This window comes from Beta vulgaris, chromosome 1 (assembly GCF_026745355.1).
Source record: "Beta vulgaris subsp. vulgaris cultivar EL10 chromosome 1, EL10.2, whole genome shotgun sequence".
NCBI lineage: Eukaryota > Viridiplantae > Streptophyta > Magnoliopsida > Caryophyllales > Amaranthaceae > Beta > Beta vulgaris.
The window spans coordinates 24,610,901-24,628,076 of NC_079202.1; the positions used below are offsets into that span (position 1 = coordinate 24,610,901).

A 17,176-nucleotide genomic window follows, 5' to 3' on the forward strand; every position below is an offset into this window, starting at 1 on the left:
AGACAATGAGGCCCAAAATGTGAGTCAATGAGGTTTGTAAGGTATTTAACCTAATGGACCATGTAGCATGATTGTCTAATCTCCATAGGATTTCTTTGATGAGTATTGGGGAGTGGATTGTGACTGGGAAAACATCCTGCACTTAGCAGGTTTGGGAATGTCCAATACCATATTGGTAATTACCTCAAAGCATCTGATTCATCGGTAAAATCCAAAATTTAAATTTCAAACATGATTCTTTGGTAAAAATTTGAAATTTCGAAAAGGATTCTTTGGTAAAAAAAAATTATAATTTTTGTTTTTTTTTTTAATTTTCTCTCTCCTCCTTTCTTCACCTTCCTCCCTCCTCTTCCATGGAACATCTTTAATTTTAGATTTTCTCTTTCCTTTCTTAATCTAATATCTTTCTTTTATCATGAAATGGTAAGAATTCATGAAGAAGTCATGAATTTGTGATCGAGAAGTTGTGAAATTGAACATTTATTTTTCGGTTTTTAGGAAAAATTTTAATGGGAAATTTTTCTCTTTTTTTTTATCATTGTAAATTCATGAAATAGATGAATAAACATGAAATTGATAATCGTCGGTCGACCATGAACACCGAAAATCATGAAATTTGAAGTATGAGTATGAATATGAACAAACTCAAATTCAAAATTCTCGATCATTATGAATTTCACAAAAACATGGTTTGGATTGTTATAAAATTCAAAAAAACGTGGAATTTAAAGTATGAGTATGAATATGATTTTCTAAACATGGTCGACCATGGAATTTTTGATTTTACCATCGGATCAGATGTTTTCCCAATACCATGTTTGGTAATTGCCTAAAATCATCTGATCCGGCGGTAAAATCCAAAATTTAAAATTTCATAAAGGATTCTTTGGTAAAATTTTGTAAATCAATTTCTTGGCTTCCCTCTATATGTTGCATATATTCATATCATATAATTTCCATTCTATCTATCCTTGTAATATTGATTTCTCTCTCTTAATGTTGTAGCTACCAGCTTTTGCTTAGTTTTCGAACTTTCGAGAAAATTCGCACCATGTATAATTCGAGCTGAAGAAAACTTCAAATTTGACTAAGGTGATTATTTATCATATGAAATTTAGGAAGAGAATATTGAGAAAAACCTGGACCCAGTGTCATATATTGGCCCAATCCCCATGTGATTTCTTTGTTGAGTTTTGACAGTTGTTGGAAATATTGTTTATACAACGCTTGGTAATACCTAAAAATGTCTGTTTTGGGGGTAAAATACGAAAATTGGATTATTTCAAATAATTTGTAAAACCAAGATACTAATAGCATAATTGTACTTTTGCCTATCCATTATTTCAAAAGAAATTCAAATTCTCCCTCCCTAAATTTCTCTTTTCAAAAACTTCCCTCATTCTCTCTCCTAAACCTTTCCTCATTCTCTCTCCTCAACTTCCTCCGCATTATCTCTCATCAACCACACTTTCTTCTTCAAAAAACCACAACAGTGCACTGGCAAACATAAGGCGAAGTCTGGGCATCAAATCTGGTAATATTTTCGGCATTATTTACTGAAGGTGAGTTTGAATTTAGGGTTTAATTTTAGGGCAATTTCGAACAAAGATATAGTGGATTCTAAAGTTGGTTGTAGAGGCAGTGTGGACTTGATCTTCCACGATCTGGTGGTATCTCGTGTTTGCGTCCATAAAACTGAAGAGAGCATACCCTGTCGTGTAGTCAACCAATTTGTCAATATTTGGCAAAGGGACGTCGTCCTTCGGACATATCTTGTTCAGGTCTGTGAAGTTGATACACATCCTCCGTGTTCCAACTTCTTTTCGAACCAGCACCATGTTGGCTAGACATTTAATGTATTGGCACTCTTTTACGAAACTTGACTCGAGAAAGTTCTTTACTTCCTCAGCAGTAGCTTGGCTTGTCTCGACCCCATGGTGTCACAACTTCTGCTTTAATTTATGAGGCGATGACCCTCTTTGATGTTGAGATGGTGTACCATGATTTTCGGCTCGATGCAAGGCAGTTCATCGATTCTGTATGCAAACATGTCTATGTAATGCCTCGACCTCTTAGCATCTTTATTAGATTAACTAATCTTGATTAGTAGCAGTGGAAGACCTAGCCTTTGGTCGGTGCATTACTAGCGTACTTTCCATTAGGAAAATACAAGGCAACATACTTAAACAAACATATAATAACGTGGAAACTTAAATGTACTAGATTATATTAAAGTAAAACAGAGTTAATGTTAATTAAACTAACTAACTACTTAAGTTACAAAAGCTGTAAATGTTTGAGTCATTTTAATAACATTTCCTCATTGCTAAACCATTGTGTCATCCCCATCGGTACCTAAAATAGAAAAACAAAACGTCATGAGCCGAGGCCCAGTAACATAATACTCTAACAACGTAAATTCATTTCAACTCATTTTATTTTTAAAACGGGGAGAAGAGAATATCGCAAACATCATTTCATAAACATATACTTTCATAATGGAAATTCAACCATTATGAGATATTATCCTTTATAATCTTACCTCATTCTTAATGGTAATTTGACAAGTGCAACATCATAGCATCATAATCCTTAAATCGAAAGGGGACCACAACAAAGGTGACACTTGCGGCGCCGATAACATTAATCCAAAAGACGGTCACAGTAAAGGTGACACTTGCGGTTCCAGTATTCGAAAGACGGTCACAACAAAGATGACACACTTGCGATGTCCATAAAGTACTGACAAGAATTATCTTTCACTTTCATTTATCATGTTTCAACATTTTTATATTTACGTCATAAAACATCTCGTAAGCATCATGAAAACTAATTTATATCATAACATCATCGTAAACATCAGTTAGCAAAACATTGCATATCCCGCAATCCATAAACACATATCATCAAAATATTATGTAAAAGCGTCATAAAATGAAGTTGGAAGGGGAGTGCGAGTGTTAGCGGTAGACGTTACATCGAGTCGCGATTATTATACTTGATAGCCGGGGGAGACTTGTAATGTGCCTTTTCTTTTCTAATCTATTAAAGAATTAATAAAGGACGACTTATTAATATTTTATTATAGATTTCAAGTTCTACGATCCATTCCATCATGTGCCTATGTATTACTAGAGAGTTTATGAAATTAATGGTTATGGAAATCTCATTATCATTATTTAGTACTTAAACTATAACTCATGACTCGACTAAATTTATTAAAAGGTTCCAGATGACACATTCAATATGAGTTCTAAGTCCAAATTAAATACTAACAAACACTAGTGATAGGTTTCATGAAATTTCATGTTTAATGACTTGAAGGTGTGATTATAGAACTATCTTATTATACTAAGCTTTTAGTATCAAAATTATCGTCTATTAATTATCGGGCTCTTGATAAGTACTTAAATATTATTTTCAACTATATAGCTAAGACATGAGATTCATTTAATTAAAGCTAGAAAGTGGAAACCATGTGTTAATAAGTGAAAACAAGTACCTTTCAATTACATTACCCAAAATTTATAAAAGAGCTTAATAAAGTGAAGTTATATATGTTTCTCATTAGCTTACGATAGTAATAATCCAAGTGTACTTAAGTAATATATTTCAGTTATAACTAGGTATCATGAAATGACTCAATATATATACTCCAATTAATTAAAAGCACCAATGGTAATGTCATAGTCTATTTTAGACCATATTTAGGTTGTATGATTATTTCATGTAGTAGAGAAACTCTATAACATTAAATTTAATTAACTAAGTTCAATCAACTTGGTTTATTAATCATACTAAGTCTCTATATTCAAATCAGCCTTGTACGATTAAGAGTACCATTATATCTAAATAAGTATACTATAATTGGAGATTATAAGCTCAACTAGTTTAATTAATTATCCCAACATACAAATGGATCATGTTAATTAATCATTAAGCCAAACTATAATAACTTAAACTTTTCAAAACAAATAAATTGGAGGGAAAGGTATGTAGCATAACTATATTGGATGAAGTAGACGGACAACGACACAACGCAAGGGGGGGGGGTGTCGGTGCTAGCGTCAAGGGGAGGAAGCAGCCCAGGTGGGATTGAGGAGGAGAGAGGAGCAGCGAGATACGAGAGGGGGAAGGAGGAGCAGCGAGAAGATTAGGGAGAGGAAGGAGGAGTTTTGTTGGAGCGGTGGCAGGCCAGTGGTGCGAGTCTGGCGTGCAACAAGGGTGACCGATAAGTGGTGGTTGGAGGGTGGCCGGAAAAACACGGGGTTGGGTTGTAATACCCCATATTTTTGAGTATCTATCTAGGTAATTAAAATATTTATTTTCTTAAATAAATATATTAAGAAAAGGGTGTTCTTGTAATTTCACTGATTTTAAATTTTTTTAGCGGGAATATGACACCAACTTGAATTTGTCAAACTTTTATCCTAGTCAAAATTTTATTAAATAAGTTTTCTTTTACAAAAAGAAAAACAAAAGCATTTAAAATATTTGAAAACAAAAAAAAAACAAAAAAATATATATTTAAGGCCATATAGCTGGCCATCATCATGATTTAGGGGAAGTGTTTTTTTTCATAACTCCCTAATTAGTGTGTAGGTTACAAATCTTGGTTTAATATCCTAATTTATGGTGAAGGTTACATACTATTTAATTTTGGAAGTTAAGTACTACCTATTCTACTCCTATAAATACCCACACCTTAAGCCATCTTTTCCACACAAAAACTTTGGCGAATCCAAACTCTCTTACTTCAAGGTTCTTCTTTCTCTTCTTATCTATTCTAGTTTTAAATTTCTTATTCAAGTTCTAATTTTCTTTATGTTTAGACAAAAAAAAAAGATTTTCAATGTTTCTTACTCAAAAATATTATGCTCTGTAACACCCCGATAATTCTCTCTTTTTAGAAAATACTTTTAAATATACAAGTAGAGAATTACCCAAGTATTATCGCCCGTGTGACAACGTATCGGCTTATTCAGAATTTTGCAGCGGAAAACAATTAACTAAACTTCAACTTTATTATAACTCAAAATGAATAACAAGTGTTTAGGACTTAAACAAACAACTTAATCAACTCAAACAACTTAAATAAAAATATGTTCTCAATAAAGCAGAAATTAAACTATGCTAGTTACACAATCTCTCCACTCCAGATTCCCAATGATGCACATCTGCGAACCTGTAATGTCAATGCTATATTGAATCTGCTCACCATAAAGGATCATCACAGGATCAATAAGGCAAAGCCATGATCACACATACAAACAACGCACGTAATCAGCAAAGCTGAGTACTACATAACATAAGCATTCCTAAACATGATACTACATAAATAACATGCAGGGATAGATAATAATATAATCATACAACATTCTGTAGATAACTTTTACTGAACTAAACTCTAAACATCATTTCTCACTTTAATGGATTAGTTATTGGAACTGAGTTGTCTTATCTACTAATGTCTTCACCTACGAAGATGAAATACGGGTGCTACTAGGCACTACAACGCATTTCAGATTGACCTACGATATCGAGGAACTTTTGCTAATTGAAAAGAAATGGTGATCAATCCATTCCTGTAAAAAGCCATGGCTCGCTCACCATGTACTCCAACTCATAATGTCCAACTCTAGACATGCACCAGTCTAAAGTCTATAACTATTCTCGTTACACTTTACGTTATTTACATATTATCACTTGTTATGACCCACACACAAGCAACACATAAATAATAACCAGACAATCACAACTGAACTTCTTTTATCTTCGGATTTAACAAGTGATCACAACTTACAATCCAAGAATACTTTCTTTTTAATCTCAACTTTCTTTACTTGTTGAACCTAGCCAACAATAATCTTACCTTTATAAAGGCATAACTTGTCAAACTTACCAAATAAGGTCCACAGTCCTCATAAGATAATAAAAATAATACTTGTCAGGGAATACATGAATAACATGATTGAATCTCTTCAACATATATTAATTCCTCATGCGAATTAATAAATGAACTTTGTTTTCATGCTTGCATCATTTATTCCATACAAACATATAATCTAGTATTCATAATAAATCTCAAATCACATGCTTGTACACAGGCATAAAACATGTAAATCAATTACTAGAAATCACATATATATGAACAAAATAAGTTCCTATACATGATACTAAAATTTAATCCTCCTTAAAACATGATACTAATCACATAGCACGTAATAATTTACGTACCTCGTGTAAACTAGCCTGTAGGCCACTTTTAATCCTTTAAAAGTCCCCTACGAGATATTCTCCGCCTAGAAATCAATATAACCGAAATTAATAACCTTAAATAAAAATTACAGCAGCCTTAAAGTACTTAAAATCCTCTTTAAATACGTTTAAAAGTTGATTTTAATATCAAAACTTGAATTATTTTTAATTCCTAGCATAATACTACCATACTAGTAATTAAAAACTCTATAAATAAACCCTTTCTAAATTACAGCAACTTTAAAAATTAATAAACCTCCTTTAAATATATATAACATATTTAAAATCATATTCTAAGTTAATCTCATAGTATCTAATATGCTACTATGGTTTTCTAGCAATTTAAAACCCTAAAAATTCATGTTTTCATGATTAAAACTATAATCTAATCATAATAACAAATCTGAAATTTTTTTCTTATAATATAAACTATAGATGAATCGAAATTACTTATTAAAACTGTAATTTAAACTAATAATCATGATTAACAACAATAAAAAACATAAAAAATAGTCTTTAATGGAATCTTAAGAAGGAAGAAAAGAAAATAACCAACAAAGGAGAGAACAAAGAGGCGCTGAAAATAACAGACCACAGCGGCAGCAACTCAACGGCTTTTGGAAGGCTTGTGATGTTTCTTGTCGAAGAAGAAACGTTACTTGAAGAAGAAGAAGAAAGGAATTTGGAAGAGAAAAGAAGAAACCGTGGAAGAGAAAAGAAGAGAGAGAATGCCGTGTGGGTGAGAAGGAGGAGAGAGAAAAATATTTTTTTGTATGGGATAAAATAATTGAGTAATAGGGTATTTATAAGGCTTCCCTTTTGGGCTTAGGAAAAGAATAAAGTTTAATGAAAATTGATGATGAACGACATAATTAATTCGGGACGTTAATCATCCCTATGACTCTTTTCCTTTTTATCCTTTTAGGATTTTCAATTCCATTAGACTTCTTTTTCAATATAAATTAGTATTTAAAACTTTTATCAAAGCATGCATAATTAAAATATTTTCAACTTTATTACATCATGATATAATTTCTTTGACTTTTAAAAATAGTCAACCTTTTTAAATAGTCAAATCATTTTAAAACTCATTTGTGTTAAATATAAATATATAAATACTTAAATATATTTATAAAATCCTTTAAAATCATGGGGGATTACATGCTCATGATAGGTTCTTCATGTTTACATTCATGATTAAGTTCATGTGATAAGTTACTTATTCGATTTTTATATTATTGGTTTGTTAGGAGATCGTTCAAGATTATAACTAAGTGGAGATACTAGTATACTTTTTGTGCAAGCTCAAGGTATGTTATGTAGCTAGATCTTTTGAAATGTGGTTTTATGTAATAAAGTTGTTTATTGATTTGATGGTTGGATTGGTTTAGAAATTTGGTTTAAACTGGTTCTAATATTTTATTATTCCCTATTGGAAGTGAAAAGAAGGAATGATTTTATCAATCATGTTTATATATAGAAGTTTTATTATCCTTCTTGGAAAATTAAAGTATTTTACAAGGAAGGGTTGATTGGTTTTTATGAACACTGAGTCTTCAAAAAGTTGTTTAGGAGGAAAGGAGGTTTATTCATGACTTACAAGTCATATTATTATTATTTCAGCTTGATTAATATCAAGAGCTTCAAAGACCACTTGGGCAATATTAGTTACCCATTGATAGAGCTCCGTGATGGGGTGACTAACTTGGGGGGTGTGCAACTTAGCAATGAGAAGAGGAATTGTTTTCAAGATTATTTTTAATAATCCAAGTTGTTTGGAAAGAGTTTGTTCTTAAAAGGTTATCCTTGAATTATTATTCAAGTGTTTTGAAAAAGTTTGTTCTTAAAAGGTTATTCTTGAATCATTATTCAAGTGTTTGGAAAGATTTTGTTCTTAATTAAAAGGTTATTCTTGAATTATTATTAAGTGTTTGAAAATAGTTTATTTTTAAAGAGTTATTCTTGAATTATTAGTGATGGAATTTTCGAAATGAAAAATGTTGCGAACTAACAAATGTGTTACTTATATGATATATTTTGTACTCAGTTTTATACTGGCGCATATTTCCTTTTTCCTATTTAGCTTTACCCTGTTTACCTTTTTGGTAAGAAGTATTGCAGGCGAATTTTGGATGTGCATGAGAGCATATAAGAATGGAAACTTCAATTAGATTAGGGTGTTTTATTTATATCGAATATTGATATAATATTTACTTTTATTAATAAGAAGTATTATTATTATTGGTTAAAGTCTTCCGCTGCAAGTTATATTTGTTAGTTAGTAGTTGGTTGCCAAAAGCGTGAGTCACGTGGCTGTAATACTCCTAAATTACTAAAATATTATTTACTAAATATTTTATTTAAAAGTGAGTAATTTGGGAGTGTTCAATGGGTGGTAGAAGGTTGCATAAATTTCGAATTTTTGATTGGTGATGAATTGTGAATTTGGCTTACTATTTATAGAAATTTTATAAATAAAAACTCCATTAAGAAACTAGAAGCCTAATGTTGAAGTGTACTTGGGGAGCAAGGTCTTCTGGAAGCCTTGGAGAGAAAGGAGATAAGGCTTAAGGAAGAAGATGAAGTGGGTGAAAATGGTTATTTTATAATTTTAGAAAATTTCTAATTATTTGTATTTACTAAAATTAGCAACATCTCCTACTTTCTTTTAATCTTAATACTTAACTTCATTTTACTTCCAATATATTAGAGAAGTGATGAATAAATTTTTAAAAATTTATTTAAGCTAATTATTTATGTTAATCAAGATTACATTTTCGAGATATTACAGTCTCGAATTTCTTTAATGGTATATATAATCTAGGATCTGATCTCATCGGGCACTTGCTTGCCGAGTCAAACCGTTTGGCTTTTTTCCTCATTGATGCACAATTCCTCGTCTTCGTCCACCGTACGAGGCCTGTCATACCGCTTTGGGTTCTCTCCAACATAGAGTCCTATGATAGGCAGAGGTAGGTTCTTCAAGCTCAGGTTGTTCCTTTTCTTCCATACTTCCTCAAAATGATTTTTTGGGGTGTTCACATAGCATTCCCGCACAGACTTTTGATCACCGAACAACTAACTGACATTTGAGTCCTCTGCTCGAACTATACCAGCAGTTAATAGAGAATATTGTAGCTTTTACTAGGTTGAGCGTTGGTCGCCCGATGATCACATTTTATGGGAGGTCGACATGACAATCAAGAAGTTGACGAGGAAGCTCCTTCCCTTCCCTTTGTCTCCCATCCAGACTGGCAGTTTCATTGATCCCAGGGGATTCAATGATTGCCCGTCGAATCATACTAACGACTGGCTGATGTGAAGGAGACCACTTGCTTGGTACTTTAGCTTTCGAAGGAAATTTATAGTCATGATGTCAGCAGAGCTTCCTCTATCTATCATAACTCGACCCACCCGTAGATTAGCGATCTTATATTTTAAGATCGACGACTAGGGGGTCCGCGTGGGGGATTTCGATAGGTCATTTTTTGTCTTTGAATGTCATCCTAGAGCACACTGCAGAGGAAGTCACATTCGTTGACCCATTTTTGAGGGTGTAAAGGTGTTTCTTTCGAGAGGGGTCGATTAGGCCACCCGAAGCGTACCCTCCAGCTTGTCATCACTCTTAAGTCTCTTTATCTGCGAGGTTCTTTGTTCTTTTTCATTCGGGTTTTTCAAAAACCTGTTCAGCTTTCCTTTCAGCCAACTTGTCTAATGCCCTCTTGAGCTCTCGACAATCGTGGGTAGTGTTCCCGAAGTCGTGGTAGTATTCACACAAGGGCTTTTTTTATTCCTCATGCTAATGGATTTCTTAATGGGGAGGGGGGCTTCAGAAGGATGGGTTTCTCCTTTATGTCAAGGTAAATTTCTCTTCTATTGATATTATACCGTGGGTTGTACACGTCATCATCTGTTCGAGGCTTCTTATCTCTATCTCTTCGGGGAGCGTCCCTGGAGGTGTCAGCTCGAGTGAGATGATCATTTTTCTCTTGTGCGGCTCCTCATGGGTCATGTAGATGTCTGAATCTTGTATGAAACTTTTGGGCGATATGTATGGTCTCAGATAAAGTAGATGCTTTGCTTTCTGCCAATTTCATCTTGAATCTAATCGAGGGATACAATCCCAACATCAAGGCAGGGAAGGCCACACTATCCTGAAGGTCAAACACTTTCAGGGACTCCTTATTGAATCTCTTGATATAATATACCAAACTTTCATTTCTCTACAATCTCACAGACATTAATAGTTGCCCATGTTTCGATACCGCTTTCTGGCTATGAATTTCTGTTCGAAGGTTGCTTCGAGAGAAGCGAAGTCTGTCTGAGATTCTTCTAAGGGGAGTTTGGTGAACCACGTCAAGGCGAGCCCTTTAAGTGTTGTTCGAAAAACTTACACCATGCAACTTTAGTCCTTATTTGAGCGCTCATCTTCACCTTAAAGGTCATAAGATGGTTGATAGGATTAGTGGTTCCTCCCTCACGCTCAATCGAGGGAAGCTTCACCTCTCGAGGATTATGGGTCTGCATAATTTCTTTGCTGAATGAAGTGATGAATCCAAGGTGGCCGAAGTGAGCATTGGGGCGCTCGCTTGTATTGGATGTGCTCGATTCTTCTTCATATCTTTGACTGGCTTGTTCATGTTCTTGATGATCATTCCCGTCCCTGGTTAGTGTTGAGAGCCGGCTCTTCCTCTCGCCTAGACCGGACTTTGTGCTAATTTAATACTTCACTAGTGTCTCGAGTACCCTTCCTAAGAGCTCGTTCATTGATGATATGTCTAGCATCCCCCCTCCATGATGGGGCTTAAGTTGAGGCTTGAGGTGCTCGAGTTTCAGGTTGGGAAGCTCGAGTCTCAGGCTAGGGAGCTCGAGTTTTGGGCGGGAGTGCCTGGCCGTTTTGATCAGGGTTCGGATCACGACGTTAGGTTCAGGGGAATAGGAGGCCTGTTCAACATCCCTTCTCCCCCGTTCTCAAGGCTATATATAAGACCTTGAATACTTCGTTTGAGCGTGTATAGACACCAAATTTTGAACCCTATTGTGAATAAATATTTAAATAAAGATTTTTGAAAAGAAATAAAAAAGCAACATTTAATTAGACATTAGTAGCTTTCCTACAACATAAAAATTGTATTCATATGAATTTCGTATAATTTTATATTATTTTTATAAGATGTTCAAGAAAATCACTGAATTCGTAACACTGATTTCTTCATCGGTTAATGAAATAAATGAAAAAATATCTTAATGATGTCCTATTCAAGTGAAAATTTCCAAATTAATCCTAAAAAGTGTCTAGAATTCTACCAAAATTCATATGAAACTCAATTCATTAAGTTGAGTTTCAAACTACAAATTGTATAAAGGTCCTATTTTGACCGATTTTAATATAAAATTCACCATAATTTGAGATTGGACTAAAAGCATGTAAAATATTGGCACAATATAAAGAACTCACTGACATATCCATATACATATCACATGCTCAATTTCACGCCCTTGAATGAAAGGTAAGAATTTTTGAAGTCCGAAAAAGAACAAAAGTGTAATTTATAAAGTTGAAATAAAGTGATTAACTCAATTTTCATAAAAGAATATTTTCTTGTCATAAGAAAAACAATAATTGAAATTCATTAAATTCAATTTCCTCTTAAATTTACTCATTTTTATTATGTAAATAAAAAGGGAAAATTACTCATTTTGATTATTGAAAATTCTACATGGTGGAAAAAAAAGGATTTTACAAGGTGACCCCGCATTATTGTTTTATAAAAAAAAGTGACATTAATGACCTTTTCCATCCAATTTTTTGTTAATTAATTTATTAAAAAAAGAAAAAAAATATATTTTTTTCAATTCCACCACCCCACCTGTAATACCCCGGATTTTTAGGCATTTATTGAAATTATTTAAAACAATTCTAAATTTTATCTTCAAAACTCATTTTAAATTATTTCAAAATCACTTTGGAGGGAATTTTGAAAATTATTTTAGTTTGAATTCAGTTAATTAGTTTGAATTTTAAAAATTATTTTAGTAATTTTTAACAATAGTTGCTCTTGACATTATCTTATTTATTTAATTAGTTATTTAAACAAATATTTTATAAACAATTTTATAAAAATCCAAAAATTCATTTTTAGGTAATAAAACTAGATTATACATTTTAATATGTAATTTTAGGATATTTTTTGTGTTTTTTTGAAAAATAGGTTTCTTTTAAATAAAACCGAAAAATTTAAATATTTAAATTATTTTATTAAGACTTATAAAATCAGATTTTTATGAGATTTATATTGAGTTAGAAATTATGAGATTTTAATTAATTTGGGAAGATTTAGCAATCTTCTTAAAATCAAGCAAAAATTGATTTTAGAAAGAATTTTTATAAATAAAGGAAAATTCAAAAACAATTCTACTGCATCTACAGCTAGCTGCACGACAGCTTTGTAACATGCATGAAAAGTTTAAATTTTTTTTGCCCTAATTTTAAGGATTTAGGAAAGTTTTACCTCTTTTATACCCTAATTTACACAAGATACCCCTTTAATCCTTCACTTTCACTTCACCAAAAAAATCATGAGAGTTCTTAATAAAGTTTTCTCTAAAGTGAGTGCTCTCTTTGAGTAGTTTTTGTTCTTCACGGAGGAGTTTTAGCAAGAGGTTTTGTGAGTACTCTTTTTCAAGTTTGTTTAGTTCCTAGTTTTTGATCTTTTTGAGTTCTATAAAAAGATATTTAATTGTTTGAGCATGAAAAAATTTAGAATTAGTTAGTTTAGCATAATTTGTTTTAGAGTTCATATATTTTTCATCCTGTTGATTAGAACTACTTTATAATTGATAGGAGGATTTCGTTCGTGAGCATTCCATTGCTAGTTGATTTTCTTGTTTCGTGAATTATCAAGGTACATTTACGTAGCTTGATCTCTAATTGCTAAGTATACACTAGTTATGTACTCCCTCTGTTTTTTTTTATCGTTCTCACTTAGAATCTTGACACTATTCATACTTAGAGAGAATCTTCTCAATTTTTTTCAATTTATAAGAAAAAATATAGTCATGTGGGATCTTGTTTGATTCGTCTCGATTAGTACATTATTAATATTCAATCGTTATAATTTTTACTAATATATGATGAAAGATATTTAAGTTCAAAAATGTGCATTGGAAGATGTGTAAATGGAAAGTGAGAAAGATAAAAAAAAAACAGAGGGAGTATGTTTTAGTACAAATTATACAAATTGGTATATGTAGTTAGCTTGATCAAATCTTCTTATATTGGGGGTGTTACAAATAGTATCAGAGCAACCCTACGATCGCTTGTTAATCGTGTGGATAATTAATCCAAGGTTAGTCGCTAGCGGGGCGACCCACAGGTCGTTGTGGCTAATATGTGGAGTCCTCAGGTGAAAAAGAAAGAAATTGTAATAATAGTATTATAGGACGATGGCGGAAACATCGTCTTCTGGGAATGTCACTACTACAAGAAATGCGTTTAAATATCTAAGTGATAAAACCAACATAAATAGATAGTATAAATAAATTAAATTGATAACCAAAAGAGATAACTAACTCCTAAATTAATAAAAGAGTCTAGGCCTAAACATCTAACATTTTAATGCTCACATCTCAACCCGAACCCAAAACCAAATAAGATTGTCATCAACATAACCTGCAAAGATATACAACAAATATCCACAATCAGTGGGCTGTAACTAACAGCTCTCCCAGCTCAATTAGGATCCATGTAGAAGTTATCAAGCGTTAATAAATAAGTCCCAATCAACATAAAAGATCAAACTGAACCAAACAACAGCAGAACAACAACTAACAGTTTAACATGGTTAAAATAAAGTACATCATGATTAATAAACTTAATATAGACATACAAGATCAAAAACATAAGCCTCCAAAATAATATAAATAGCTTTTGAGAAAGAGCAGAACGCCAGTGGATCGCAACCCACTTCCTAAGGTTTGTCAGATCGAAATCTCCAGACAGCCTATGGGCTTACATTCCCTACTGCCTGTGTCTAAGAATGGCCAAACTCCCGATGCAGGATATTACCCAGCTTAGTACTTTCCAACCTCTAGGACGACAACAATTAACCCATGTAATACCCCTAAATCGCAACCTAGGTGGTTGGCATGTTCTTCACCGGGGACTACATCTATCCCACCGGATATCTTGATCTCAATAAAATATTTCTACCGATAAATATAATAAACATTTATTCATCAAAGATAAGTAATAAGGTTGCCCTTAAGGCCTTACACCTAAAATCAGCAGAGACTAAGATCGCAATCCAAGAGTCTCAATAATCCAACAATATTTATTCTTCTCAGAGTAACAGTGATAATAACAATACTAAATAAAAATCATTTCGCCAACCAAAAAGAATAAACACTCTTCAAAACATAATTATACACCAGAACACAGTAAAATCAAATACTCCAACTACTACACCCTCGTTGTCTGAGTTTGGGTACAAGGTTAATTACAACGTTAGTTATAATACCCCCGGTACATAACTCTTGGCGAAACGGTACTAAAGACAGTATTATTCTCCCTCGAGTACTGAAACGTCGACAACTTAGATATTGATTTATAAAACTACAACACATTATATCCCATCATTGATACAAACAGACAAAAACATTATAAAATAATGAATTTATTCATAAATATTTTACAAAGATGTAGCCCAAGCAACTTACGACCATACCCAATATAATAACTATCTTTGTAAAATAAAATAAAATAAAATAGAAATTATGACTTAACTATTTATAAACATACAAATATATCACAAAAAAATATATATAGTCTTACAGAAAACACTGATATATTGAATGCAATACACTTCATAACACCAAAGCATAATACTTATGCATATAACACATTTTACACCAAACTGGCAAGCCAACTAAGATTTGATGAAGCTGCCAACAACATATACTAAAGGAAAGTAAAAGAAACTAAGTAACTCATATGATAACATAAAGCAAAAAGGAAAGGAAAGAAGGAAAGAAACAAAACTATTAAAGTGGTAATACATAACACTTTGAACAACAATGCAACAACAAACTAAACTTCCTGCATGCCTCATTAAATCATTGAAACACACAAGAGAAGGCAAGATCAACAAGGAATGAAACTATCCCATGTTTGTTGCAAGCACGTTTCTCACGCATGAACCACAACTGAGGGCCTGTTCTCTTCGGCATAAAATAGCTGAACTGAATTGAACTGAACTGAATTGAACTGAACTGAATTGAACTGAACTTATCTGAAATGAACTGATCTGAACTGAACTGAACTGAACTGAACTGAATTGAATTGAACTGAAATGAATAGTGATATGTGAGAGTAAAAGTATTGTCAAGAGCTGAACTGAACTGACTGAACTGAACTGAACTGAACTGAACTGAACTGAAAATAAGCTGGGGAGAACAGGCCCTGAACAACAATATTACATCCAACATAAGCCAACATATCTCTCCAATACAAGACAACAACACACCACTTATAAACATGACTCAACATACACACTCCAACAACACAACAAAACTTCAGTAACTAACAATCATAAAATCAGGAAATTTCAAGAAAATAACCACACTAACATATATATAATTTTCCCTACCCATAATTCTAGCACGATACTAACCCAAACTAATTACCCATTAATACCAAATAAATCCCAAACGAATTCTAATCGTACTAAGATCGCTGTTAGTTACCTGAATTTTAGGTGGAAAAACAATACTGGAACGGCGGAGAAAGAAGAGAATAACATGGCTCCCGAAGACTCCAAGAAAACCGCACGACTCGTCTGCTTGAAACCAAAACTGCGACCAATTCTTCCCTTATATTCAAAAACTGATGATACCATGAGTAAGATCTCTCCGAGTAGATGAATTTCGACTACTCACACGTCCAATTCCGATAAAAGACGAAGGAGATATGGGGCAAACAAGATGGGTGTGCAGAAATGGCCGAAAATGCGAGAAGGGAGAAGGACTTTTCTTTTTCTTTGTAAGGCTGGTGTGAAGGGAGTTTAGTGCAGCAAAAATAATGTGATGGTTCATATCATAAAGCAAAGGTTTAATTGCATTAAGATGGGTTAATGGGGGGATGGCTCTTCACCTTTTGGTGGTTACAAAGAGGGATAGATAGAAGATGCTAATACTATGCTTAATACTTCTCCTCTAAATTTTGGACAGCATAAGAAGGATATGGGTTCGCAAAAGAATTCTTTATGTTGGTCGACCCATATTATATACAACACTTAAAAACTAAAATCACACGCTACCTAAATTTATCGAATTACTAACTATATGATAAAATAAATACGCACATTATATACACTTTAAATTAATAATCACAACAACATAACACAATATAAATAATTATACACTTTTAAAAAAATAGTTTTTAATAATAAATTATTTTCTTTTGATAGAAAATATCATTTTAATGTAAACAACACCAAAAATAATGAGTGAAAATTACGTGGTGTTACAGGGGGTGTTACAAATAGTATCAGAGCAACCCTATGATCGCTTGTTAATCGTGTGGATAATTAATCCAAGGTTAGTCGCTAGCGGGGCGACCCACAGGTCGTTGTGGCTGAATATGTGGAGTCCTCAGGCGCAACTGTGGAGTTGATGTTCTCAAGTGAGGGTGTATGTAATACCCCTCATGACTGCTTCAAAGGGATTTAGCAACTACTCATTCCAACAAGATGCATCTTTCTTTTAGAGAGCTCATTTCCTTAGTTACTCCACAGTTAAGCGTGCTTGACTGGGAGTAGTCCACGGATGGATGACCTCATGGTTTCTCAGGATGCGCATGAGTGATGAGAACGAAATATGCCGGAAGAACTTATGTTGGTTATTGAGGATAGTTGTTGGA

General features: G+C 33.0%; 1 long non-coding RNA gene across 2 annotated transcripts; it reads right to left on the minus strand.

Annotated features, from left to right (window-relative positions):
• Nucleotides 1–5,015: 5,015 nt before the first annotated feature.
• Nucleotides 5,016–16,665, minus strand: LOC125491772 (uncharacterized). Of its 2 annotated transcripts, XR_008968359.1 has the most exons (3): nt 16,003–16,665; nt 6,238–6,302; nt 5,016–5,210 (listed from the first exon to the last, which is right to left on the minus strand). It is a non-coding gene; the product is annotated as an uncharacterized LOC125491772 (long non-coding RNA). The 2 variants fall into 2 exon arrangements; XR_007268434.2 differs by lacking the exons at nt 5,016–5,210; nt 6,238–6,302 and adding an exon at nt 13,666–13,930.
• Nucleotides 16,666–17,176: the final 511 nt, after the last annotated feature.